Genomic DNA, 27,559 nt, shown 5'->3' on the forward strand with positions numbered 1-27,559 from the left:
AAGATTGAAAAGACTCTGGAGATAGGGTAGTGATGGTTGCATAACAGTATGAATGTATTTAATAGTAGTAAACTATACATTTTTTTAAAAGGTTAAGAGGTAAATTTTATGTTATGGATATTTTACTACAATTTAAAATAATGTGTTTTCTTTTCAATGTTATGTCTAACATTATGTAAGTTCATCCTTAAGTCTGGACCTCTCTAACCTTATTGCCAGCAATAAGCTCAAAGTGCATAGAAATTCTGATATAAGCCTACTTTTTTCAAAAAAAGAGTTACTGTTATTTTCCCATTACTTTACATAAACAAATGAACGGGTTATTCTTTTAAAAATCTTATTTTTTAATTGAAGAATAATTGACACGCAATATTATATTTCAGGGCTACACACAGTGATTTCATATTTATATACATTGGTCCACTTACCACCTGTCACTGTAGAAAGTTGTTACATTATTATTGACTATATTTCCTGTGGTGTACATTGCATCTCCATGTCTTATTTATTTTATAACTGCAATATTGTACCTCTCAATCCCCTTCACCTATTTCACTCATACTCCCTACTTGCCTCTCCTCTGGCAACCATCAGTTTGTTCTCTGTGTCTAAGAGACTATTTCCGTTTTATTCATTTGTTTTGTTGTCTAGATTCTACATATAAGTGAAATCTTTATAATATTTGTCTTTCTTGGTCTGACTTATTTCACTTAGCGTAAAGTTCTCTAGGTCACAAATGGCAATGATTCGTTTTTTTATAGCTGACTAATACTCCATTGTATTTAACTTCTTTATCCATTCATCTATTGATGGACATTTATGTTGTTTCCATATCTTGCCTTTTATAAATACTGCTGCATTGAACATAGGGATGCACATGTCTTTTTGAATTAGTGCTTTTGCTTTCTTCAGTTGAATACCTAAACGTAGAGTTGCTGGACTGTATGATATTTCAATTTTTAATTTTTTGATATACCATTTGTGAATATCTTCTCCCACTCAGTAAGTTACCTTTTAGTTTTGTTGATGATTTCCTTTGCCATGCAAAAGTTTTTTTAGTTTAATGTAATCCCATTTGTTCATTTTTGCTTCTGTTGTCCTTACCTAAGGAGACAGATCCAAAAAACATTGCTAAAACCAATGTCAAAGACCTTACTGCCTATGTTTTCTTCTAGGAGTTTTATGATTTCAGTTCTTCTATTTAAGTCTTAATTTATTTTGAGTTTATTTTTGTATAGGGTGTAAGAAAGTAGTCCAGTTTCATTCTTCTGCATATAGCTGTCCAGTTTTCCCAATAGCATTTACTGAAAAGAATGTCTTTTTTTCCATTGTATGTTCTTGCCTCCTTTGTCATAGATTAACTGACCATGTAAGCACAGGTATATTTCTGGGCTCTGTCTTCTCTTCTGTTGATCTATATATCTGTCTTCGTGCTAGTAGCATATTGTTTTCATAACCATAGCTTTGTAGTATAGTTAGAAATCCAGGCACATGGTACCTCCAGCTTTGTTCTTCTTTCTCTAGATTGCTTTGGCCATCTTGGTTCTTTTGTGGTTCCATACAAATTTTAGGATTATTTGTTCTAGTTTAATGAAAAATGCCATTGGTATTTTGATAAAGATTTTATTGAATCTGTAGATTACTTTGGGTAGTAGGGACATTTCAACAATAGTCTTCCAATCCATGAGCATGGTACATTTTTCTGTGTATTTGTGTCATTTTCAATTTCTTTCAGTGTCTTATATTTTTCAGAGTATAGGCCTTTCATCTCTTTGGTTAAATTTATTCCTAGGTATTTGATTCATCTTTATTTGTAAATCAGATTGTTTTTTTAATTTCTCTTTCTGGTAGTTTGTTATCAATATATAGAAACAATAGATTTCTGTATATTGACTTTGTGTCCTGCCCAAAATGAATTTATTTATTAGTTTATTAGAATGTATTTATTAGTTCTAATAATTTTTGGGTGGAAGCTAATGCCTTCTTATTTTCCCATCTTTGTAACTTGCTAGCTGTAAACTCATGAATAATCAGTTTATTTCTCTTGTCCTCACTTCTTCACATGTGAAAAATGAGATATAATCCCATTCTTATCACAGTAGGCACAGCCATGATGGAAAATAAAAATTCTGGCTACTGCTCTTCTGGTTAGGTAGCATCCTGGTAGGTAGGCTATGTCTACTGTGATGAGATATAATCACCCAAAGAATAAAACAAGATGAGGTATGTGAAAAATCTTATAAAGCTCTAACCAAGTGAAAAATAATTTTAATATATTTGTTATATACAAATATGATAAAATATGGTTAATCCCAAATAATAAAATAAAAGCACCTATAATACTATGATCCCATTGACTACCATTATATGACTCATCCATTTTTATTAAACCATTAAATCACTCTGTGTCTACTATGTGCCACATATTTGCATCTACTTCCACCTGTTTACTTATCTGTCCATAAACCTATTAATTAATTATTTTGTTCTGTTTTTGTTTTAGCAATTAATTATTAAGAGTTCCTATCATGTGTCAGGCACTATTCTAGGTTTCAGATATTCAAAAGAAACAAACAAAAAACTTGACACATTAGAATGCTTTATTTAGGTAGCTTATATTAAACAAGATAAAAAGAGCTACATGGTATTTTAGATATCAATATTTGCTAAAGAGGAAAAATGAGCCATTGATGGAGGTTAGAAAAATGTGATTGGAGGAATGGAGTTAAAGATTAGAGAGTCCAGGAAAAGCCTCCTCCTGTAGGTGACCTTGAGTAAAGAGCTGAAAGAAGTGCAGGAGTTATGTACGCAGATGTCTGGGCAAAGAGTATTCTGTCAGAGGGACCCGCATGTGCAAAGGCCCTGAGATGGAGTATGGCTAGACTGTTCAAGAAATAGAAAGGAGTGTCCTTCTGTGTGGCTAAAGCAGTGTGATGACAAAACAATAGGGACAAGATCAGAGAGTTAGCAGGGGTCAGATCATGTAGTGTCTCTAAATCAGAACAAGGTCTGAGGTTTTGTTCTGAGTGAAAAAGGATGCTACCTAACCAGAAGAGCAGTAGCCAGATTTTCTATTTTCCATCATGGTTGTGTCTACTGTGATGAGAATGCACGGCAGAAGGGCAGGGAGAAACAAGGATGAGGCTGGAGGCTATTTCAGTAATCAGGTGTGAGATGATAGTGATGCAAATCAGGGTGATAACCAAAAAAGAAGGAAGATATTTTTCAGGTAGAGATGGCAGAATTCACTGCTGAATAGGATGGTGGTTATGAGAAGAAAAAAAAAAGCAATCGAGGATGACACCAATTCCTTTATTTTCAAGGTTCCTCCAGAATATTATCTTATGTAAAGTAAAAGCAAGGCTTGAGTGTGAATAACAAATGGTCGATGTAAGAGCTTGTGTTCCCTGTGTTTGAACAGAAGCAAAGAGCCCCAAAGTTTGGGTTCATCCAGGTCTAGAGCCCATTCCAGGAGCCCCTTTTGTGGTCTGTGTGCTTCCTAAAACTATTGGTAGTTGAGTCTTGAGCCCTATCCTTGAATTTTCTGTTCTCAATGGAAATCACCGTGGCAAAGATCTACTTTAGACTGTATTTCTAGGGTTATTTCAGCTCACCTGGGCTCCCCCTGGGTCTTGAAGAGAATTGTTGCAATAATAAAGAAGTTGATGTATTGCATACACTTTACCAAAGTTAAATCCAGACATCAAAAAGGTTCTCCCACTTAACCAAATCTTAAACAACCCTACCTTGATCAGTACATATTCTGTACTTTATTTTTATTTTTCTTATTTAAAAATTGTAAACACAACTTCCCTCTTCCAGTTTACAGCAGAAGAGGTTGACCAGGCTGAATTTACAAAAGCAGGAAAAGCATGCTCTTCAGGCACTCATTCATTCATTCATAAGTTCATTCAAAGAAAATCTTACCAAATAACTTCTATGAAACATTATACTTTATAAGACTAGAAGGTTCATTTTGTTGTGTTCAGTAATGGTGACACCTGAGAAGAGACTTTAAGAAGATAGCTTCGCGGTTAAGATTGAAGTGGGTTAAATACCATTTCAGCCACTTTCTTTCCGTGCAGTACTAAATGTATCTCTGAACTTCTCTGAACTTGAGTTGCCTCATAAAATGCAGATAGTGTTACTCATTTCACAAGATTTGTGTGTGAAACAAAGGAATTAATGTTAATGTGTGGTACAGAGCCTGGAATTGTAGTTAGCCAGATTGCAGTTCTCATTCCAGTCTTAAAGTTTGAAGAGGTACATGAGGATAAAGTGTAGATAAGAGTTGTGGGGGTGTATCTTTTTCTTTCATCAGTTGATTTGAAGCAGTATACTCTTCCATATTGTGTGTGCTGCAGGATAGCTGGAGCTTGAGATACTGCTTCAGTCAGTAGTTTAGGTAACAAAATAAATTAAAAGTAAATAATGAAATCCTTCAAATAGTCTCTCCCCTTCCTCTCCCATGACATCAGCCCAAAATAATGGCAATTGAGTAATCCGCAGACACAAAAAATCTCAGGAAGAATTGAGCTGGAGGTATGCAAAAAAGCGAGGGTAGAGGCCAAGTTAATCAAGCTTGTGAATTGGCTGCAACTTTCTAACAGTTCTGAGGGGCTCTAAATAAAAGTAATGAAGGTTATAAATTGAGAACATAGTGTTGCTGCAAAGCAGAGCTGGCCTGACACTCCTCAGTAAGAGGTTCTGGGAGGGAAAAAAAAGAAAAAGAAACACACAATAAAAAGGAATCTCAAGGTTCTTGGTACAGAGAGTGGGTCTTCTCTGCATATCCTAATCAAGCTGGAGTATTTTTTTTCACTTGTTGGGCAAGGAAAATGAGATTGGTCTCTGGCTTCCATACAGAATGCAAATGTCCATCTTTGCTCTGGAGGTGATGGTTTGGGGGCTGGGCACAAGAGCATGGCAGAATGTTTTGAATACAATTCACCCATAAGCATTAGGTTCCACTGTGACTGTAATGCTTGCCCAGACAGATACATGCCTTCATGTACACATGCATGTATCTATTTATGATCAAAAAGTATAACATTTTGTACTGCCACAATCAGTTAAGCTGCCAGTGTCTGTGTTAAAAGGCACACTTGTTATATGAGACCTAGAATCATAGCATTTCAGAGCCGAAAGGGATCTGAACAGTAAGAAAGAGCAGTTAATAGTTAATAACTGTGGCTCTGAAGGGAGTCTGCTCAGGAGTGAATCCCAGATCCGCCATTAAAGCCTCTTTGATCTTGATTAAGTTCCTTAAACACTCTGTTCCTGGGTATTCTCATCTATAGAATGGAATAGAACAGTGTACTCCTCCTAGCATTCTTAGAAGGACTGAATGACAGAATCTGTGTAAAACACTTAACATAGTAAGTGCTCCATGTATGCTTTTTATTATCATCATAAACATTATGTTACTTCTTTAGCTCTCACAGCTAGTTAAGTATGCTTGGTGTTTGTTCTTACTTTACAGATGTTAAACCAAAGAGTCAGTAATGTTAAATTATGTAAAGAATAATAGTGGAGGCAGGAATGAAATCCAGGTGTGTCTCATTCCAAAATCCATGCTCTCAGGCCGCACAGTGTTCATTGGTCACTCTCCAAGTAGTAAATCAATGCCCCTTAGGTGGTCATCTGGCACATTTCCATGGCCTTCCATCCTCTACTTTTCTCTGCCAAAAGAAGCTGGCCAAAAAAAAAAAAAATTGCTTTGTAGGCTTCAAAGACTTGCAGGAGCTCACTCATGTTGCTCTATGTCAGAAACAAAAGTAAAAAGCCTATCAAGATATATACAAACATAAGAACCAAGAAAAAAGACTGAGAGCCATTTCATGAAGTCATGGAAAAGTCACTCTTGTGTCTTGATTTAACCTTATGAATCAAGGTTAACTTTTATTGTTTCTATCTCACTTTCACTCAAATGCCAATAGGTCACTACTTAAAGCTTAAACCTAAAACTTGTGATTTTCCAAGAGCTACAATGCTGGGTTTAAAACAAAAAGTAATAAAATTAGAAACACTCAGTTTGAGTTATCATAATATTAGCAGGAGTCTAACATTTTCTAAATCCAGTTGAGGATATTTTGGCACTCATGTTTAGTCTGTTATCTTTCCAAATTATGTTCACTGAAACATGTGAGCAAAGCAGATTTCTCTCATTTAATTTGAGGTTGCTAGAACTGGTTATTTACATATGAAATTTCATGGACTTTTGAAGATTACAGTACAAGTTTAGGAGGAAAAATATCATTTGATTTTAATCTATTTGATAAGGGCATTCCAGTAACTAAAACTAAGGTACTCAAATCCTGGTGAATAGCTATTTTTAGTATAATCAATTGTATTATTAGCAACCACCAAGGTCATTCCTAGAGGTAACAAGCCCACTAGCCATTTTTATTAGGGGTTGTTATAAAGAGATAGACAGTCACAAATGCAACCTGATTCAAAAGATTAGTATTTTAGTACAAAAGAAGACTTGGAGTCTGAAAGGTTAACTACGTGAAACTTGAGCCAAAACATTCTGTGCTTGGCACTTCAATTCGTCCACATGAGAAATATGATGCTTGGAGAGAGGGTTATTAACTGGAAAGATGGGATCCCTGGGCTATGCTGCTCTTGGGTGTGCTGTGAGGCTCGGACAAGTCACAGTTCCTCTAAGCAACCTTGATTCTCTTATATTTAAAAGGCAACCTTTCCTTGGAGTTGAAAGTGAAGTTTGTCAGGGCCCATAATGCAAAACAGATGTACTCAAATGGCCCTTTGACTATCCCTTCACATTAGAAACTTACAATGTCACCTCTCCAGAAGTCTGAAACAGCCCGTATTCCTCCAATTTTGGAGCAGATCATAGTATCTTGGATTAATTACCAGATACAACAATTGGTTTATGTTTGGGAGTAATATTTTTTAAATGGATCATTAAATTCCAGAATTGTATGAATGTGGCAAGAGACTGTGTGAGAAAGATAGGGGGACTGAGGTACCCTAAGTATTAAATCTTCTACCTTTCACACTTACTCTGGAGTGCCTGGTATTTATAGCCTATGTAGGTGTACATTTATATGCATGTCCCTGTGTACATATTTAGTGGCTAAGACTGGGTTTTTGAATCAAGATATGCTTTTGAATCCACATAAGTTAAATATGGGCACCTTCAGTAGACCTCAGAAAGAGCCAAAGAGGGACCAAGGTGAGTGAACATTTGTTCCCAAATAGACCATGTTCTTCCTTACCTCCACACCTTTGAGTGTATGGTCTTTCTTCTAGGAACATTGATCTTGTGAATCTCTTCACTTCATTAGCTCCTGTTCTTCCATTGGCTCTTAGCACAGACAGATGTTCCTTCTTTTGTGAAACCTTCTTTAAACCCTTAATTCTAAGTTAGATGTCCTTTCTATATGTTCTTATATCATCAAAGATATTTCCTCTCAAAACCTTTCTCACATTAATATATAATTGGTTGGGGACTTGGCCCTTTGCCACTTATTTTATTGAGCTACTCTTGTGTGCCAGACACTCTTCTAGGCAGTGGAGATAGAACAGTATGCATGTGTTTAATAATTGAATAAATGCACAAATAGATTTTAAAAAGTTATTTTCAAGTTGTAATAAAATCTTTAGAGTTTTATCTATAGAGAGGAACACTAAAAGGGATTCCTTGATAAATATAATTTTAAAAAGTCACACCTTAACAAAATGCCCAGATTTTTTTCTTTTTGCTCTATGGTCAGTGGTAGCAGACGTGTTTGGGGGTAGATCCCAAGAACTCTAGATTCTAGGATGATGTCTCTAATCTAAGACAAGACCATAAAGATAGGTTGTGCTATGTTTATGTACAAAGTTTGCTTGTCACTCCAGGCCTCAGGTGACTAGAGAAGGGACAAATAAAACTTGAGTCGAGAGGCTTCCAGGTACTGAAAACCAGTGGCCCCAAGGTGGAGCTGGGGTTTTAAGGTGGAGGTGAGTTGGGGTGTGGATCCAGGAAGGGGAGAAGGCACGTAGGCAAGGCTGGGAGAGAAAGCACACTCATTATGGGTACAGGAGTGCCTTCTGGTGCATGGTGGGAGGAATCCAGCCAGAAATGTCAATTATTAAAAGTACTACGAGCCCACTCAAAACTCTGGGCAATCAGGGATCTTTGGTTCAGATGGTGACCCGCAGCGGCAAGACCAATATCCCAGGAATATGAAGACCTGGGATCCATTTCCAGCTTGGCTAATATCCAGTCCTGTGACCCTGGGCAAACCACCCCTTTTCTAGCTCCATCTTCTCTAGCTGCAAAATGAGGAGTTTGGGCTACCCCCTAAATATAAAGTCTCTATTTCTCTTTATTTAATAGACTGGGACACCATGGTAGCTTGTTGGTCAGTGGGAGCCTTTGAAGCAGGGATCCCCTGCATACCCATTGTCTGCTTGCAACCCAATTGTGTCTAGAGTGTAGGCAGGGGAAAGCACAGGAGAGGTGGGTGGGAGAGGAGTGTCTGTGAAGTAACATAGTTCCCCACAAGGATGCTACATTTTGAAGTCAAAATTAAAACCAATGGGGGAAAAGTGTACTTCAAGGTGAACGATCATTATTAGTGTTTCATTTTCACAATATATTTGGGCCAAGATCTGGAAGAGTGGTTCGGAAACATATGTGGGAATATCAGAGTGAAAGAGGTCCAACTTGAACCAGCCTCTCTAGAGGAGGTGAGTGCCTATGTTGGCCTACAAAGAAGGAAATGACTGACCAGTGATGATAAGGTGACAAAGGAGGTGGCCTAGGTCTTCTAGGTTAAGGGAATACCTAGAGAAAAGAGCCAGAGCTTTCTATTCTCAGAGTAATGCATTTAGATGCATTGTCAATTTTTTTTAAATTACAGACATTCCCATTTGCTGAGCACTTGACAGTTGCTGAGCACTCTACTGAGCGGTTTCCATGTATGATCTCATACAGTTGTCCTAACAGTCTTACAGGTCTTTTCCATTACCACCTCCATTGCATGAATGAGGAAAAGTAGAGACTTGGGGAGAGTAAGTGACTTGGCCAAGAATATACAGCTAATTAGAGTCGGAGTATGAGCTACAAACCCTTAAATCCAGAAGACCTTCTAGCAGGTAATGGTGATTCACGTGTTTTTTGTTCCATTAGGTATAAAACTGGTCACAAAGCCTCTCACCATGCGTTAGTGATACTACAGTCACTTGGATTTCCTTAGTTTACACATTTGCCAGTGTTCTGAAGCACTGAAGTAACCATGCTAATGTGATTGTCGGGGCAGCAGTATGATCCGGGGCACTGTGTGGTGTGGGTGGCCGAGGGTAGGCTCTGCAGCCAGACTGTCACAGGTTCCGTTCTCGCTTCTGACTGTGCAACTCAGGGCAAGTCCCCTGGTCTCTTGAATCTAGATTTTCCCATCCATAAAGGGGAGTGCTGAGGATTAAATGAGTTAATCTATTTAAAAGTTTTATACAAGTGTTGCATAGCAAACAGTGAAAATACACTACATATGGCCAGTTGTTATCATCGTCGCCTGCCTTATCACCTTTAATGGATTTAAGTGTAAATATCTGGGCTGGACAGCAAATTTTCTAGTGTGCATTATTTTAAAAGTCAGATAAAATTCAGGATATTGTGCCTCAACTGTAAACAAGGGGCTATAACAGTCCCCTATAATATTACTGTATGCCTCAGTGAAGTGAAATATGTGGAAATGTTTTCTGAAACACAAAGCCCCATACAAATCTCGATGGTACTTTGGTGATGATGAGCTGCTGTGGGCTCCCTCACTCTCTTAACTTAAGTGCTCCAGAACATGGAGAGGTGGGGGTTCCCCTGATGGAATGCTGGCCACTGTGTGTTTGGTTGTTACTGCTGTGGGACCAGCCAAAACCATCTCAGGCTCACCCTGGTATTTCAAAAACAAAAAGTTGTACTCCCAAAAAGTGTTTCAGAATGGTCCACCAAGTTCAGGCATGTTTATCCACTGTTTTTCTCTATTATATTTCTCTTGGAGAAGTAAACACCAGTTAAAAGTGTGCTTTCAAAAGAATGCCTTTTATGAGCATGGAGGATTGAACATTCCAGAGTGTCTAACAGATTCTGGGATCTTACAGCCTTGAGGAACTGCCTAGTATAGGCTTCTGAATCAAGATGGACTTTGGGAATGATCAGCCATCCTCTTTTTCTCTTGTTCATGCTCAGAAATAAATGATCTTATTGTGAAGTGATGACACAGAAGTAAATGAGCTTTTGGGCATGTCACATGCCTCTGGATATTTGACAGCTCCAAATGGTGTTATGTAAGAAGAGCCCGCTGTGTTTAAGTGTAAGTATAATCACTGTGTGTAGACATGTCAAGGTTGTGAAAATTCAGATTCTGTTTTCATGTGCAGTATTAAACACTCGGTACAGAAACAACTGCTGTCTGTTGTAGTACAGCCTGCCAGATAATTAATGTTCTTTTAGCTTAAATAATTGGGAGGGGTGGCACCTCAGGGAATGCTAAACATATTTTTAATTGCTATATAAATATGTCACTTCCTTGCTAATTCATGTTATGCATGGGAGCTTATATAATACCAGAGGGCCTCCAGGCATAATGTACTGCACCTATAAGCAGAGTTGAAGGACTAACACGGCCCAGCTGAAAATAAAATATTCTTTGCTAACTCTGTCTTAGTAGATGAAGAATAGATGTTGAAGCATGACATTGCTTTATAAAAGCAGAAATATTGTTTGGCAGAGTATGGTCTCTAAATAACTTTCTGAGATGTTGGAAAGAAAATATTGTCAATAAAAATATGTGCCCCAAGCAATCCCAAGAACAATTTCCTTATTTAGGAGAATATACATGCTAAGGGGAAATGAGTATTGTCTTTGGCATGAAGTAAAATACACAGGATGGTGGAGGACATTAGTTTTCATTGCCCACATTCATATTACAGTCTGAAATTGGTCTCATCAATTTGGTATCTCTGAAAAGCAAAGATTCCTTTACCTATAATTCTTGTACTCTGCTCTTTCTGACTCTTCTTAGACAGGGAGAGGGAGAGGAGGCACAGGGGGTGATTCTAAGTAAGAAGAGGTATGAAGCTGTGCTGAGTCATCTTTTCAGGATCAGTGGATACTGATGGATCGTCTAGCCAGATGAGCTGTGTAAATTGGATCTAACATTCTGAGTCTGCAAAGAAAGCATACATTGTGGAGTGAATCCATTTTTATTGATAGGAGCTCCAACCTGTGATTCTGCATTACCATCAGGAACATGGTGTGGTAGTAAAGCAAAGTAGCTGTTGAGAAATTCAAGATGTGAGTACAGGAACTGTGTGTTCTTTAAAAAGCTTCCCGACAATAGTTTCCTTGAACACCTCCATTTGTGCCATGGACCCCGGTTCATTAATAGAAAGGCGATCAATGGATTAAATACAAAAAAGCAGATTCATTCAATGACCAGGTGCCAGCCCAATGGCGACCTTTGGCAAACACAGTAGTCAGATATAGACAGCAATCAAATTGCAATCAGATGTGCCCAATCACGGATTATTATTTTATTTGCAAGGGCCTTAGAGATGTCCTTTAATTTAAAGCTGAATGGAATCAGAAATCAATTAATGACTGATTGCTGTTTCTCCTACAAATTGATTTTGGATTTGGCAGCCTGAAGACCCTATTGTGCCAGAATCCATGCATGGGCTACATTAAAATACAGCTTGGAACTTGAATCAGTTAATAAGACCAGTTCCTCCAACTTCTTCAGAAAGCTGTTTTTTCCTTAACAAAATAAGTTGGCTATCTAAATTTTTCTCACTCCCATTCTTGGTTAACCTTCCATGATTTTATTCATTCCAAGATTTTATTAACCTATAACTTTTAGCAACTGAAAAGGAATGATGGAAATGCATTTGTATTTTGAATAACTCCCTAAACACATTTGTGGCAGTGAAAAACCTAATTCCAATGTCATTTTGAAATCTAAAATATTGAAACCAGAAAGTCCCAATGCTGGTCTTGAAAAAACAAAATGTTATTTACACATCTACTAAAATTTCATCACATGTACACACCTGAAATGTTGGATTTGACCTTGTAATGGGTGTGGGAGAGGAAGGAAGCTACAATCCTTACCTAGAGTGAGCAAGATCCTTATCTAGATGAACCTGCTAGGATACTGTACATTGCCTCCCACCACTTACCAACAAAGGCATGCATACACACACTCATATATTTAAAGAGGCCAACATTTCTGAAACTCCCTCTCCCCAAGTCTCTTCAAAGATAAATTTCCCTTATGTAGCTTCCATATCTCGATTATTGTAAATAATGCTGCAGTGAGTGTAGGGGTGCATATGTCTTTTAGAATTAGTGCTTTTGTTTTCTTTAAGTAAATACCTAGAAGTGGAATTACTGGGTTGTATGGTATTTCTACTTTTAGTTTTTTGAGGAACCTCCATACTGCTTTCCACAGTGGCTGCACCAATTGACATTCCCACCAACAGTGTATGAGGGTTCCATTTCTCCATATCCGTGCCAGCACTTGGTATTTCTTGTCCTTCTGATGCTAGCCTTTCCGAATGGTGTGAAGTGATATCTCATTATGGTTTTGATTTGCATTTCCCTGATGATTAGAGACGTTGAATAACTTTACATGTGTCTGTTGGCCATCTGTATGTCTTCTTTGGAAAAGTGTCCGTTCAGGTCCTCTGCTCAGTTTTTGGTCAGATAGATTTTTTTTTTTTTTGGTGTTGAGTTGATAAATTCTTCATATATTCATATATAATTTGCAAATATATTCTCCCACACAGTAAGTTACCTTTTTCTTTTGCTAAATGGATAAGTAAGATGTGTTACATAATACAGTGGAATATCACTCAGCCATAAAAAGAAAGAAATCTTGCCATTTTAGATATACCTAGAGGGTATTATGCAAAGTGAAATAACTCAGAAAATGACAAACATCATATGATTTCACTTACATGTGCAATCTAAAAAAACAACAACAAAAAACAAACAAAACAGACTCAGCAATACAGAGAACAAACAGGTGTTTGCCCCAGGGGAGGGAAGTGGGGGGATGAACAAAATTAGTGAAGAGATTTAAAAGGTATAAACTTCCAATTATAAAGTAAATCATAGGGATGACAAGTACAACACTGAGAATGTAATCAATAATATTGCAACATCTTTGTACAATGGCAGATGGTTACTACGCTTATGGTATTTCATAGTGTATATAGTTGTTGAATCACTATGTTGTATACCTGAAACCAATTTAATATTGTATATCAACTATATTTCAATAAAAAGAGATGAGCTTCCTTTGTATCTTATTCCTATGGGCTTTTTGTTGGCTACTTAATCTGGGAGGGCAAATACAGGCTTAGCAAATTCCTCCTCCTGCAATACGTATATATGTCCATTTGAAATGTTGCCCTGAAGGGCCTGCCCAAAAGGGATAGCTGACAGGAATTCCTGATCCTTGTTCCCCTGGTTAAGGGAGACATTCTTATGTCTCAGGATTAGGGTTGTTTCTCATCTCATCTCATCCAGAGATCTTCTAAGAAGATTGAAACTCTTGCTTATGAACGCTGGAACTAACTCCAGAAGGATAAAGCTCTAAGGACGTTCTGGACATTCTGGGCAGTGTTTGCTTTGTCAGCTGTCAGATAGCATAATGATTAAGAGCAGAGATTCTGGACCAGACTGCCATTACTTTTTAACTATGTGACCTTGGCTGAGTTACTTAAATTCCTTGTGTCTCAGTTTTCTTAGGATAAGAACAGTCCATATATGAGAGGGTTGTTGTATGACTAAATTAATTAATCAGACCTGACGCATAGTAGTACTGCATATATGCTGGCTATTTTTTTGAAATTGCACAGGGCATAAAACAAAAAGCAAAAAAACAAATCCAAGTCCAGTATGTTTTCTTTGACTACTTTCTTAAATTCTGGACAAGAGTACTCTTTTGTGCAATATTGTGGTAGTTTGCTTATTATGTTAGTATTTGCTGTGCTACCTTTAAGTAATAGTTAATATCTAGTACTTTACATAAACTTTAAAAAAGTGTAGCAGGTGACCCTTATTTGCAACCTTGGTCCATTGAATGCACATGTACTGGATGTATTCCCAGGGATTTCTCAAGTGCAAGCAACAGTAGGTCACACTGAGTATAGACTTCCCCTTTTATGGAACCTGTTTAAAGCTCTCTGTCTCCTCTATCTTGCAACATTACCCTTATTATATCAGTATAAAACTGATTGAGTGCCAACAAGATGCTCATATATGTATACTCTATCCACACACTCAACAAGTGTTTGTTGAAGTCCTGCCATCAAAAATACAGCAGGGAGAAATAGAGTCTTCCACTTCATGGTCTAGTGAGACAGGTAGGCACTGAACACAAACGATAAAAGGGAGGCATGTCACAGAGCAGCACAGGGCAGGGAAAACCTGCCTCAGTAAATTAAATATAATGTAAGCAGTGCTTTTACAGTGTTACTGATTTAAACCCTCAAATGTTAGGGGTGTTTATACTCACAACATCCTGTAGGCTACATCCGACCAAGGTTCATGCTGTCTGTGGTGGAGTAGAGACTGTACTGGCTCATGAGAGCTAATTGTTAAATTCTCAGGAATTTTGCCAACTGAGTCAGTTATAAAATATGCCCACTATTAAAATGATGCATAAATGTATAGTTAAATTAATTAAAATGAAGGCAATAAGTACTTGACCATCATTACTTCTTAGTTATTTTTAATACATTTTAAGGCTGTTTATGCTCTTGAGGTTATCTGGACTATGGCATGTGTACAGTGGGAATAGTACATAGTGGTGTACCCCTGCGCTTCTCTTCCCAACTCTGTGCTCAGGGAAGTCATGTTGGTAGTTGATAACTTAAAATTGGCCTTGCTGAGAGTATTTATACCACAGAAGTTGGCAAGCACTATAAGTTGTTATTTTGCTTCTGTTGTTTTGTTTTTTCCCCTAGAGATCCTGTTTTTATTCAGTAGCACAGCTCTGTTTTACTTCAGTGCTTCACATCCAGAGCATCTAGCTGCCTCTCTGGTCTGGCTGGCCATTAGTAAGATGCTGTGCAATCAACTAAAAGGCAAAATCAGGAGACTGATGATTTAACTTCTAATACCAACTGTGCTGCTGATCACTTTTGCATTCTGGGCATGTCACTTAAGAAATGTCCGTTCTTGGCACTCAAAAGAATGATGAATAAGATATGGTTCTCATTCTCAAAGAGGTCGTGTTCTAAGACAGACATATCTAACAAACTTCAATCATTTCTGATCTAATGGTGTTTTGGGAGGAAGACAAGGGAACATCTCCTATTGGATACTTGAGAGTACTTCATTGACAAAGTGATATGGGAAGGATGACCTGAGCAGAATGCACTGGCTCAGCAGGCAGAGGACCACCTGGGCAGAGGTGAGCTGGTCATGCCTGTGTCACGGGTGGGGAACTTCTGTGTGTGGCAGTAGTGGGTGAAAAAGGATTATAAATTGGGGCCAGATTGGGACAGTACTGGGGATGGCAACAAAGCTTAAATTACTTTTCTACAAGTTAGGTAATGATCTCATCTCTATTTTGAACATATTAGCTTTGATAGCTGCAGAAAAGGATAAATTGAAAGGATCAGTGTATCAGAAAATATCTAGAAAACAAATCTGAGAATTATCAGATTGAAGAGAAGAGATTATGGTTGGCTGAGAAGGATGATAATAGTGACCATTGCTTTATCCGCCCACAAAAATGAGCAAATATTATATTCTCTGATCTGGGCCACACCATGACTTTTGCAGGCTAGACGCACTTTTGCTTTCTGGCTGCCTTACCTCACAAAAATGTATTAAAATTACATTTTATGATTCAAGATGGTGGCGTGAGAGGTGAGACAGAGAATTCCTCCCCAAACCACAGATAGTGTGAAAATATAGTTAATACAACTAGCCCTAAAACAGCAACAGGAAAGAAGGCTACCCCGGACTGCAAACAGACCTCACGAACAGAGCAGACCTCACCTCACGAAACAGGGTAATGTATGAAAGCCTTGATCAGGCAGGACTGGAGCCCTTCCCCCACCCCAGCTTACTGGCGGGAGGAAGAGAAATGGATCAAAGAGGGGGTGGAAGCCTACGACTACTGAACACCCAGCCCTGGAGGTCTATTTTGGAGTACAAACCTACTTTGTGTGGTGCTCTGGAGGATGGGGAACTAAGATAGGTGGAGTGCTTGAGAGACTGAGATTCCGGCCGTTTGTGGAGGATGGGGATCCACATCTGGCCACTCTGGGACAAAGGAAAGGCAGACGTCTGAGAGGCTTCCTAGCAGCGAGAGGGCTGCTGGAGGGGCGGGCGGGGTTTGCACGGAGCTAGCTACAGGAGAAGGGATAGGGGGACAAGGTTGTCTGGGCGTGCTCTGCCCAGCAGGTTAGGAACTTTGAGGAGCTTCAGGTGCTCCATCCCCCTGGCTGCCTACTCAGCTCCAAGGCCCCCCACTGTGACATGCATCCTGCTGCACCTTCCCCCTGGCCTGATGGCACCAGCTAGCAAACCGCAAAATGCAAAAATGCAAACTGGCAGTCACTGTGCTGGCGTCAGACCAGCCAGAGGGAGGCCCTGCCTACAACAGCTAGAGATGCAAAGCACAGTGGTTACACCTGTGTGCTCAGCCCACTAGCTCTGATACTGGAGACAGGCACTACAGCCGGCAAGGTTATTATTTAAATTTGAAGGAGGGATTAAACAATTTTCAGATAAGCAAAAATTGAGAGAATTTACCTCCCACAAACCACTTCTACAGTGCATTTTGGAGGGACTGCTCTAGATGGAAGTATTCCTAAGGCTAAATAGCTGTCACCAGGGGAAATAAAACCACAGCAAAGTAGAACACGTAATTACTAAGCAGATGCAAAATCAAATCAACCACCCCCAAAGTCAATCAAGGGATAGACAAAGAGTACAGAATATGATACCTAACATATAAAGAATGGAGGAGGAAGAAAAAGGAGGAAAAAAAAGAACCTTTAGGTTGTGTTTGTAATAGCATATGAAGTGAGTTAAATTAGACTGTTAGGTAGTAAGGGAATTACCCTTGAACCTTTGGTAACCATGAATTTAAAGCCTGCAATGGCAATAAGTACATACCTTTCAATAATCACCCTAAATGTAAATGGTCTGAATGCACCAATCAAAAGACACAAAGTCACTGAATGGATAAAAAAACAAGACCCATCTATATGCTGCCTACAAGAGACTCACTTCAAACCCAAAGACATACACAGACTGAAAGCAAAGGGATGGAAAAAGATATGTGATGCAAATAACAGGGAGTAAAAAGCAGGAGTTACAGTACTTGTATCAGAAAAATTAGACTTCAAAACAAAGAAAGTAACTAGAGACAAAGTAGGACATTACATAATGATTAAGAGGTCACTGCAACAAGAAGATACAACTATTATAAATATCTGTGCACCCAACACAGGATCACCTATATATGTGAAACAAATACTAACAGATTAAAGGGGGAAATAGAATGCAATGCATTCATTTTAGGAGAGTTCAACACACAACTCACCCCAAAGAACAGATCAACCAGACAGAAAATAAGTAAAGAGAGAGAGGCACTGAACAATGTATTAGAACATCTACAGAACACTTAATCTAATGGACATCTACAGAACACTTAATCCAAAAGCAACAGGATACATATTCTTCTCAAGTGTACATGGAACGTTTTCAAGAAGAGATAATATACTAGGCCGCAAAAAGAGCCTCAGTAAATTCAAAGAGATTAAAATTGTACCAACCAGCTTCTTTGATCACAAAGATATGAAACTAGAAATAAATTACACAAAGAAAATGAAAAAGCCCACGAACACATGGAGGCTTAATAATATGCTTCTAAATAATGAATCAATGACCAAAAACAGAGATCAAGCAATATATGGAGACAAATGACAAAAATAATTCAACACCACAAAATCTGTGGACGCAGGGAAGGCCGTGCTAAGAGGGCAGTATACTGCAATACAGGCCTACCTCAGGAAAGAAGAACAGTCCCATATAAACAGTCTAAATCACAATTAGTGAAACTAGAAAAGGAAGAATAAATGAGTCCCAAAGTCAGTAGAAAGAGGAACATAATAAAGATTAGAGCAGAAATAAATAAAATCGAGAAATAAATAAAATAGAATCAATGAAAGCAGGAGCTGATTCTTTGAGAAAAAAAAAATAGATAATAGATAAACCCCTAGCCAGACTTATCAAGAAAAAAAGAGAGTCTACACACATGAACAGAATCAGAAATGAGAAAGGAAGAATCACTATGGACACCACAGAATTACAATGAACTATGAGAGAATACTATGAAAAATTATATGCCAACAAACTGGATAACCTAGAAGAAATGGACAACTTTCTAGAAAAATACAACCTTCAAGGCTGACCCAGGAAGAAACAGAAAATCTGAACAGACCAATTACCAGCAAGGAAATTGAATTAGTGATCAAAAAACTGCCTAGGAACAAAATACCTGTACCAGATGGTTTCACTGCTAAATTTTATCAAACATTTAGTGAATAGCTAATACACATCCTCCTTAATTTTCCAAAAAGTAGAAGAGAAGGGAATACTCCCAAACTCATTCTATGAGGCCAACATTACTCTAATACCAAGGCCAGGCAGAGACCCCACAAAAAAAGAAAATTACTGACCAATATCCCTGATGAACATAGATACAAAAATACTCAACAAAAGATTAACAAACTGAATTAAAAAATCCATCAAAAAGATCATCCATCATCATCAAGTGGGATTCATCCCATAGATGCAAGGATGGCACAACATTTGAAAATCCATCAACATCATCCACCACATCAACAAAAAGGACAAAACCCACATGATCATCTCCATAGATGCTAAAAAAGAGAAGGCAAGTAGTGATTCTATAGCGTCTTACTACGCCAATGGACAGTGACTGTAATGGGGTATTTGGTGGGGACTTGACAGTAGGGGGGTCTAGAAACCATAATGTTGTTCATGTAATTGTAGTAGAAAAATTGAAAAAAATTGCATTTTACAACTGTGTTGGTGTAAAAACCAGTATGCTAATATTATGTGTCAATTATTTTCTTCCACCTAAAAAGTTGTTTTCCTTCCTTCTGATTAAAAAGAAATGAAGCCATTTTTTGTGAGCCCCTAAAACTATTGTGGGCCCTTGGTTTTGTTCCTACTTTGTTTAATGAAGAAGTCAGCTTGGGTTCTTCTCCATTTACAGATTTGATGAGCAAATGAGGTAACACTTTGTGTAAGCTCTGAGAAGATTAAACACTATACAAACTTACAGACTTTTTAGAATTCTTGTTGGATAAAACAAGCTTGAGTAATCATACAGTGGAGATTAAGTCCTTTGTTAATTGGCTTTATCAGTGGATTGCAAATTACAACAGTGTTTCAAGAGGTGTGTCTTTTTGTTATTCACTGTATGACAATGTGTGTGCAATTGTGCAGGCAATGTACAGGGTAGGAGTGTGTGCATTCTGGAAGCAAAGAAAGATTAACCAAATGGAAAGAAGCAAAGGCTGTTTATTCTGAGCTTGCTACAGCAAGGGAGTTAGCTAGCACCAGTCGTGTTTTGTCAGAGACTAAAAGGCAGGCAGAGGACTAGGAAAGCTTCAGGCATGCCCTGATTGGATGGGGATGTTGTAGGTGGGCTAACTAGAAGCTGGGCATGTATGTGATTGATTAGGGAACCATATGTGGCGTTCTCAGATTTGCACTATTGGAAGTGAGGACAAAATCAGGGAAGCTGTCAGTTATTATGCCCTGCTCATTTTGGGCTAATCCCTGAAGAAATTATTGTTTAGCCTTCTGATTGTCACTAGAAGTAGCAATATGACTTCGAGCAAGCTGGCTTCCTGAGTTTTATTGTAAATCAGGGGTTGGCTCCCTGGCCATGCCGCTGCAATGGTGGGTCAAGGTTCTATTTGTGTTTATGGTCTGGCCATTGTACATTTGTATATTCATCTTATACCCGGCCCTGTGCTAAACTGTCTGTGAAAAAGGTACTTGTAACATTTTCAGAGAGGAACTGGATCACAGAGAGGTTTGGTGATTTGGTGACAAGAGGCAGAGTTGCAAATACATGTGTGTCTGCCTCCAAAGCCCTGTGGGTCTACAGCTTCCTCCCTTGTGAAATAAAATGACCTCTAGAGTGTCCTCTAGGTCGACTTCTCCTGATTCAAAACTTGCTTACAGTGATCTCTGTTCTCAGTCATAACCTTAGTTCATAACTGACTATTGCCTGCCAACCCAGTGGCAGCATGAGTTTAATTTAGGCACATCCACAAGACCTTAAGTGTGTTCCTGTTTTTTCACCTAGAATTTAGGAAACGCAGAAGAACTGAAGTCAACCTATCTGACCACTGGAACACATACCACGAAGCAAGAGCCCTGGAGGGCTTATGCTGCCATACTTGCCCTACCTCAGCAAGCCATCTTCCCCTAGATGATTTAATTTCATGCCCAGAGAGATTCAGCGTGGGTGACGAGAATGCACTATCATGTCATTCAGTCATGTCTATGATTTCTCAGCTTCTCCCAGTGCTGGAGGAATGATTAATCCCTCGGGAAAGAAGCCAAGAAAATCACCAAAATAGCAAAAATATTTCGACTGCAATTGTAGAGCACATAAGCTTGTCACCAGAGTGATGAGAAAACTGCTGGTTGCTCCTCATTAGCAGCAAAATATTTTATTTATGTATGTGTTGTTGTGTGTGTTCTTATTATTGCAGCACAGAGGTATCTGGAGGGCTTTGGGCTTAGGTAAACAGGGCAACAGAGAGAAATTCAGGGAAAATATTTCATGCCCTTGTTGGGCTTTTCAACTGCAGGAGGCTGAGCCCTTTGCCAACAGTATTGATTGGTTAATACGTATTGAGTGCTCCCTGGGGTGGTGATGGTAGAGTACTTTGCAACGTGGGGCTTGTTGACTTTGGGTTGGTATTGAAGCACTTTCAAGAGGCAGACATGTATGAGAATATATTCTTTCTTTTTCTGTCCCTAACAATAATAATGATAGTTTCCACTGATTGGTATCTTAGCCTTCATTGCAGTCCTGGAGGTAGGTGACTATCCTGATTCCTATTTTGAGAAGTTGGAAGTTCAAAGAGGGTTCAATAAATGTCTATAGGAATTTAGAGATAAAGCTGGGACTCAGGATGGCTACTCTGACTCCCAGGCTTAAGTGCTAACTGCCAACCTCTACTGCCTCCAGGACCAGTGAACGCCAGGACCAAAAAAAGGACTTTACTGGTCATTATTTGTGTCTGAGTCTTCCCGGCTGCATATTGATTGGACCCTGAGGTGTTTGCCTAGAGAAAGGGTATTGTTTGGGTTCTCAGCCTTGCCTTTCCTGAGTGGCCTGGCACTTGGGTTATATAATCACTATTTGGATTTCTATAAATTCTTTAGATAAATGGTTTCGCTGAATTGTGGGAAAAGAAAAAAGTTTAAAGGCAGACATTATTTTTTTTTCCAGTATTATCTTCATTTTAGAGCAGGCATGGGTGGGCAAGCTTTTTCTCAAGCCGGGTAGTAGGACTCTCCAGCTCTGAGGCCCACATACGGTTTCAGTTGCATGTTCTCCTTGTTTTGCTTTTTACAAACCTTTAAAAACATAAAAACCATCCTTAGCGCACAAGCTGTACGGAAACAGACCAAACTTGATTTGACCCATAGATTCCAGATTGTTGAACTTTATTTTAGAAGATAAATCCAACGTTCAGAGAAGAAAAGCCATTTGCCTAAGACTACACAGCCAGGACCAGAACTCAGATTGTCCAGAATAGATCTGTGGGCCCTGTTGACCCCATTAAACAGCTCTATGCTCACTTATGCTGTGGTTCAACAGACACAGAGCCAGGTGCCTGGGAGATTCACGTACATGGAATAAGATCCCTGCCTCCTATAGCAGCTTAGAGTCTGGATGGAAGAGGCCCCACACAGGATATGCTAACCAACAGGGCAGATCCCTCCCCAAAGTAATACGTAAGTCATTGCCAGGAAAATGACTGATGTTTTAAATGCTGCGTTCTAGTGAAGCTGGGTGAGGCTATTTCTGATAGCTACGAACCATGGGCAGGAGCACCTTGGATAAGTCTCTGGGCACTGGGACCTGCTGTTCTCCTCTTCTGCCTCTTGAGAGATGATTTGGAATCTATCCTGAGGCTGGCAGAGGAAGGATTTATTAACAGAGTGCCCTTATGCTTTTGGGCCCACATCCAAGTCTTTGAGCCCCTTTTTACAAGTGTTCCAGGAAATTTAAGAGCTGGCCCTACAGGTTAGGTAAATATTTCCCCCAATACCCTGCCAGAAGGTCCCTGTCAATCATTACTTCTGCTTAAGCAATAAAGTTCTTCCTTTAAAGTGCAACTGTGTCATTCAGGGTACTTCACACTGTTAAGTGATAGGATTGTGGGTATCCTGATTTGCATGCAAGTGTTAATCAAATCAATATCATCATCAGGCCATTTTCTCTAAGAGAAAGCACAACTAAGTTTGGCTTGAAGGAAAAGAGAAACAGGGCAAAAGAATGTGGTAGGGAAAGCAGATCTCCCTGCAGGTTTCTTCAGGAACCCGTGGAGAACCAGAAAAGCTTGTCACAGGAACTGTTCCACGATGAACTGCCTGAATATTTTATCAACAATGGAATGAAATGATCTATTCGTTTTCTATCTAATTCTAATACTCTATGACTAGGGCTGATGGGAAAGGAGGAGGTAACAGAGGATCCTTGAAAGTCATTTTCTTTCTTCATAGTCATCTGTGAAAGAGATAGCAAGCTGGCTGTTTACTAAAATAATATGTGTCTCCGCCTCCAAAATTTGGAGTTGTGGCTGGTGGGTGGCTGCATACCTGGGGACTGTATTTCTCAAACTCACCTGCATCTGGTTGGGACCATGTGAGTAGTTCTCACTAATGGAACACAAAGGGAAATATCATAGACCACTTACAGGCCTGGCACATGATGTGCCCCTACCCAGACTTTTCCATGTTCTTTACTTCTGCTGCTGGTTGGGTGGAGAACTAGTGTGCAGAGCCCTCATTACTCTGGGTCATATACCTCTTTTCATGTATTGCCTAATACGGTAGACACTAGCTTTTCATGACTGTTTAAATAAATTTAAATGAAAACCCCAGTCCCTCAGTCACACCAGCCACACATCAAGCATTCAGTGTCTACATGTGGCTGTCATATTAGACAGCATCAATATAAAACATTCCTATTTTTGCAGAAAGTTTAATTGGATAGTCCTTTCTATTATATTTCAACTTTCACATATTTTGACACTATTTGAACAATTAGCTTACTCTTATTAATACACAGATCGGCACATGACTGACATGGAGGGTTTGCTGAACCGTGAAAGCAAATATTTGTTGGGTACCTGCTGTGTGCCAGGCACTGTTCTGGAGTCTGGAAATATATCCGTGAGCACAACAAAGGTCCCTGCCCTCAGCAAGCTCATTGTAATAGGCCTTGTGACTTGGCGCATATGTTTCTTAAAGTGCAAATCCAGGTTTTTGCTCTCTTTGTAGCATGAATACTTTCTCTTTCCCCAGTTCCCCAGACTTCAGCTACCTCCCAGGCAGCAGGCCCACCAAACCAGAGACCTGACTTTGAAGGTTCAGCAGAGTAACAGTGACCTAGGAGAAAGCGAGCCTGTCTGTGAGTGTGCGTGCTGCAGCTTTACTGGACAGCTATCTTAGTCTGTTCTGGCTGCTGTAACAAAATGCCATTGGCTAGGTAGTTTATAAATGACAGAATTGTGTTTCTCACAGTTCTGAAGGCTGGAAGGCTCTGGATGTGGTGAAAGCCCTCTTCTGGGATGCAGACTGCCAACTTTGCGCTGTGTCCTCAGAGTGGAACAGGCAAGGGAGCTCTGTGGATCTGTTTTATAGGGCACTAATCCCACTCAGGAGTGCTCCACCCTCATGGCTTAAGTACCTCCCAAAAGCCCCACCTATTAATAGTATCTGAGAGTTGGAATTTCAACATACGAGTTTTGGGAGGACACAAACAACATTCAGACCACAGCACCAGCCTTTTTGGTAACCATGACCTTTCTAAAGCCTTTGTACTTAGGACTTCCTAAGAGTGCTTCTGAGTAAAGTCTGATTATATCTGCTGAAGGCAGGTGCTTTAGTCCCCACAGCCAAGGCAATGAGGACAAGAGAAGGATGAGAATGCCTTGCAAAAGAAATTAAGGACACAAATAATGCTGAATTGTCCATTGTTCCTCTTAATTTGCCCTTTATATTATCTATACTGTGTGGACTTCATACATTACATTCTCTATATGTTCATTGTTTATCCTAGTGAGAAAGGGATCATGTCTAACAGATCTACCACAGTATTCCTGGGGGCTGGCACAGAGTATAATGCAATAAGTGTTTGCTCTTGTCATTATATGTTGCCAGTTGTGCAATTAACATATTTCGCTTTTCCATAATCTGGTGTAACAATATCTAATGTGTATTTCATTAAGCAGACTACATGGATATTGATGGTACATGAAAAAGGGTATGAAAGCAAATGTGTTTGAGTAATGCTGCCTTCAAATAAGCACATTTCATTACTGAAAGCCTTCTTTCACCAGTAATATCATAATACAGTGGTTCTCAAACTTTCATGAGCATCAGACTCACTGGAAGGACTATTAAAACACAGATTACTGAACTCTACCTCCAGAGTTTCTGATTCTGTCATTTTAGGATGAGCCCAAGAATTTGCATTTTTAACAAGTTTTCCACTGATGCTGATATGATTCATCCAGTGCCCACACTTTGAGAACCACTGTAGGCAGTTTTGTTTTTGACTGTCAGAGAAAAGATAACAGTTTTTACCATTCCCAAAAATGTTTAACTAAAGGTATTCTTAAATGTAGAGTTCTGACTTTACAATATGCTGGCCTAGTTCATACTCAAGTATCAATGAATTATAAATCAATGCATTTGCATTGTAAAAGGGATATCTGGGCAGAAAACTATCTGAAGCACAAATAATGTGTTGCTGCTAGTAGAATTTGGACATCATTCCAAAATAATGATGAAATTTTGTGGTGGATTATCAAGGAAAGATCACCTTCTCCTAGTTATAAAGCAGGGTTGGTCACAGCATATATTGCCAAGAAAACAACTGTTTATAATTCAAATCATTGGCATCATTATTATTTAAAGCAAGTCTGATGCTTTGTATCTACAGCTGTTCTAGTTTAAACACACATTGCTTGGCCTTGACAATATGCCGTTTTTTGCCTCTTGGACTCTCCTGTAATTTGAAATGTGTTATTCATAAGTCTGCTGAATTCCAAGTATTTGAAAGAACAGATGTGGACCTAAAGGAATAATCAACTCTTGCTGATATTGCTCCAACAGGCAACATATTTACTTATATTTGTATTTTTTTCTGCATGAGAATGAAGAGCTGACTTCATTTGGGTCTTAAGGTTTTGAGTTGTTGGAATGGTAGAGTAGATGTAGGTTGACCATTGCCATGTGCCGTTTTATGTTTAGAGAGGTATTAATCACTCAGCTCAGAACTTATTAACCTCCCAGACACTGTAGGTGATACATACATTATATAAGACACATTTCTTGCCCTGGTAGAGCTTATCATTTGGTAAGCAAGACATACCAAATGAAGTGATTAGAGCAAAGATTTCCAAACTTATTTGCATAACAGCTTAAGCAAATAAACACTGAGGTTCCCAGAACCCATTCTAGACCTACTAAATCAGATATCAAGAGGGTAATACCCAGAGAATGTATATTTTTAAAAAGTTCCTTAGCTGATGCTGATGACCACATAGGACTGAAATCCACTTGGATAGCTCTAAAATTCTTGAATATTAAAAGGTGCTGAATTATATACTATTGTGATAAGTTCTTCTAATTCCCAATGGCATATTCTGCATTTCTCAATAATACAGAGTCTGTACTATCTAATCTTGTTCTTTTATTGGCCAATAGGACTGACAGGTGGGAAAGCTGGGCCCTTATGTCCCTTACAGCCCAGCTTCAGAGAGCTGCCTAGTCTAGAGGCAGTCTGCAAGTGCAGCTAACAGACAATGACTATGTTGTCAAAAAGCAAGGCACTGTGGCAGAGGAAGCCACAGGTAGTCTCACTCCACAATAGCAGGCCGGCACTGGTTCACTTACTTAATAAGTATCTAGCTAGAACTTCCTGTGGGCAGCACCATGAAGAGCACTGGGGATATGGTTATCAGTAAAACATGTGGCCCCTGCCATCACAGGCCATTCAGTGTAGTGGAGATATACCTAGGAAATAAGTAGTCATGATCTTTTTATCTCCTTTTAAGAAATTGTGATCAAGGTACACATGGCATAAAAGTTGCCACGTTAACCATTTCCAGTACAATTCAGTGCCATTAAGTAGACTAACACTATTGTACAACCATCACCATCCATCTCCAGAACTTCTGCATCATCTTGAAATTCAGCCTGATGATCTGTACCCACTAAACAGTAACTCCCTATCTCCCCTCCCTGCGACCCTGGCAACCACCATTATGCATTCTGTCTGTAAAAATGTGACTGCTTTGGGAACCTCATAGAAGTGAAATAATACAGAATTTGCCCTTTTGTTTATTTTGCTCAGCATAATGTCTAGGTTTTATCCATGTTGTAGCATGCATGAGAATTTCACTCCTTTTTAAGGCTGAGTAATATTCCATTGTGTGCATATACCAAATTTTGTGCACCCATTCATCCACTGATGGACTCTTGAGTCATCTCCACCCTTTGGCTATTGACATAATGTTGCTATGAACATTTGTGTACAAATATCTATTTGAATTCCTGCCTTGCTTTCTTTTGGTATATATCCCTAGATGTGAAATTGCTGGATCATATGTTAATTTTATATTTAATTGTTCAAGCAAATATGCCCCCATCCCATGTTTTCCCTGTTCTGTCCCCCATCCCTTGTCCCCAGTAAAGAAAAGCCATAGCACTTTTTTCAGCTTTCAGAATAAGAAATCAAGGCAAAAGATTTCAAGCCCAGGGGCAGGTAGTCTATAATGTGTACCCCTGAATCTCCGTTCCTGCATCCCTGGTACAGTTCTATAGAATCCTGTTGTCATGTCCCAGAGGAAGAGCTGTTTTTAGAGATTGTGAACTTTGTTAAGGTGGAGCAAAGCCTGGGGCGTAGGCATTGGGGAATTTTAATCTCAACTTTGCTCCACATTGTGTGGCAGCCCCAGGCAGGTCATTTAACCTCCCCAATTCCCCGTATTTTTTCTGACTCGCTGTGATGACTGCAATAACCTCCCTTCTGAGCCAGTGTTAAGGAATACATAATGATGGGCGAAGGAATGTTTACAAAGCTCTGTGTTGGATGTTCACTGGACTGCAAAGACCTGCCCTTCCTCCCTCCTCTGTCTTTGTGTCCACATCTGTGTTTGTGGTCCTCAGGTGGATCTCTCTTAGATGAATTCCTCACTGCTCCATAGAGATTGATCTAGTCCCTGA

The 27,559-nt window shown here is 39.1% G+C and overlaps 1 protein-coding gene and 1 long non-coding RNA gene across 5 annotated transcripts in view; one reads left to right on the forward strand and one right to left on the reverse strand.

Moving 5' to 3' along the window:
• Nucleotides 1–27,559, forward strand: part of SGCD (sarcoglycan delta) — a 981,442-nt gene that overhangs the window by 624,305 nt on the left and 329,578 nt on the right. The window lies entirely within an intron of this gene.
• LOC108393828 (uncharacterized) lies at nucleotides 1,978–27,215 on the reverse strand. Its single transcript, XR_005063175.2, has 3 exons — nucleotides 23,847–27,215; nucleotides 10,995–11,177; nucleotides 1,978–5,760 (listed from the first exon to the last, which is right to left on the reverse strand). It is a non-coding gene; the product is annotated as an uncharacterized lncRNA (long non-coding RNA).

This window comes from Manis javanica, chromosome 1 (genome assembly GCF_040802235.1).
Source record: "Manis javanica isolate MJ-LG chromosome 1, MJ_LKY, whole genome shotgun sequence".
Classification (NCBI taxonomy): domain Eukaryota; kingdom Metazoa; phylum Chordata; class Mammalia; order Pholidota; family Manidae; genus Manis; species Manis javanica.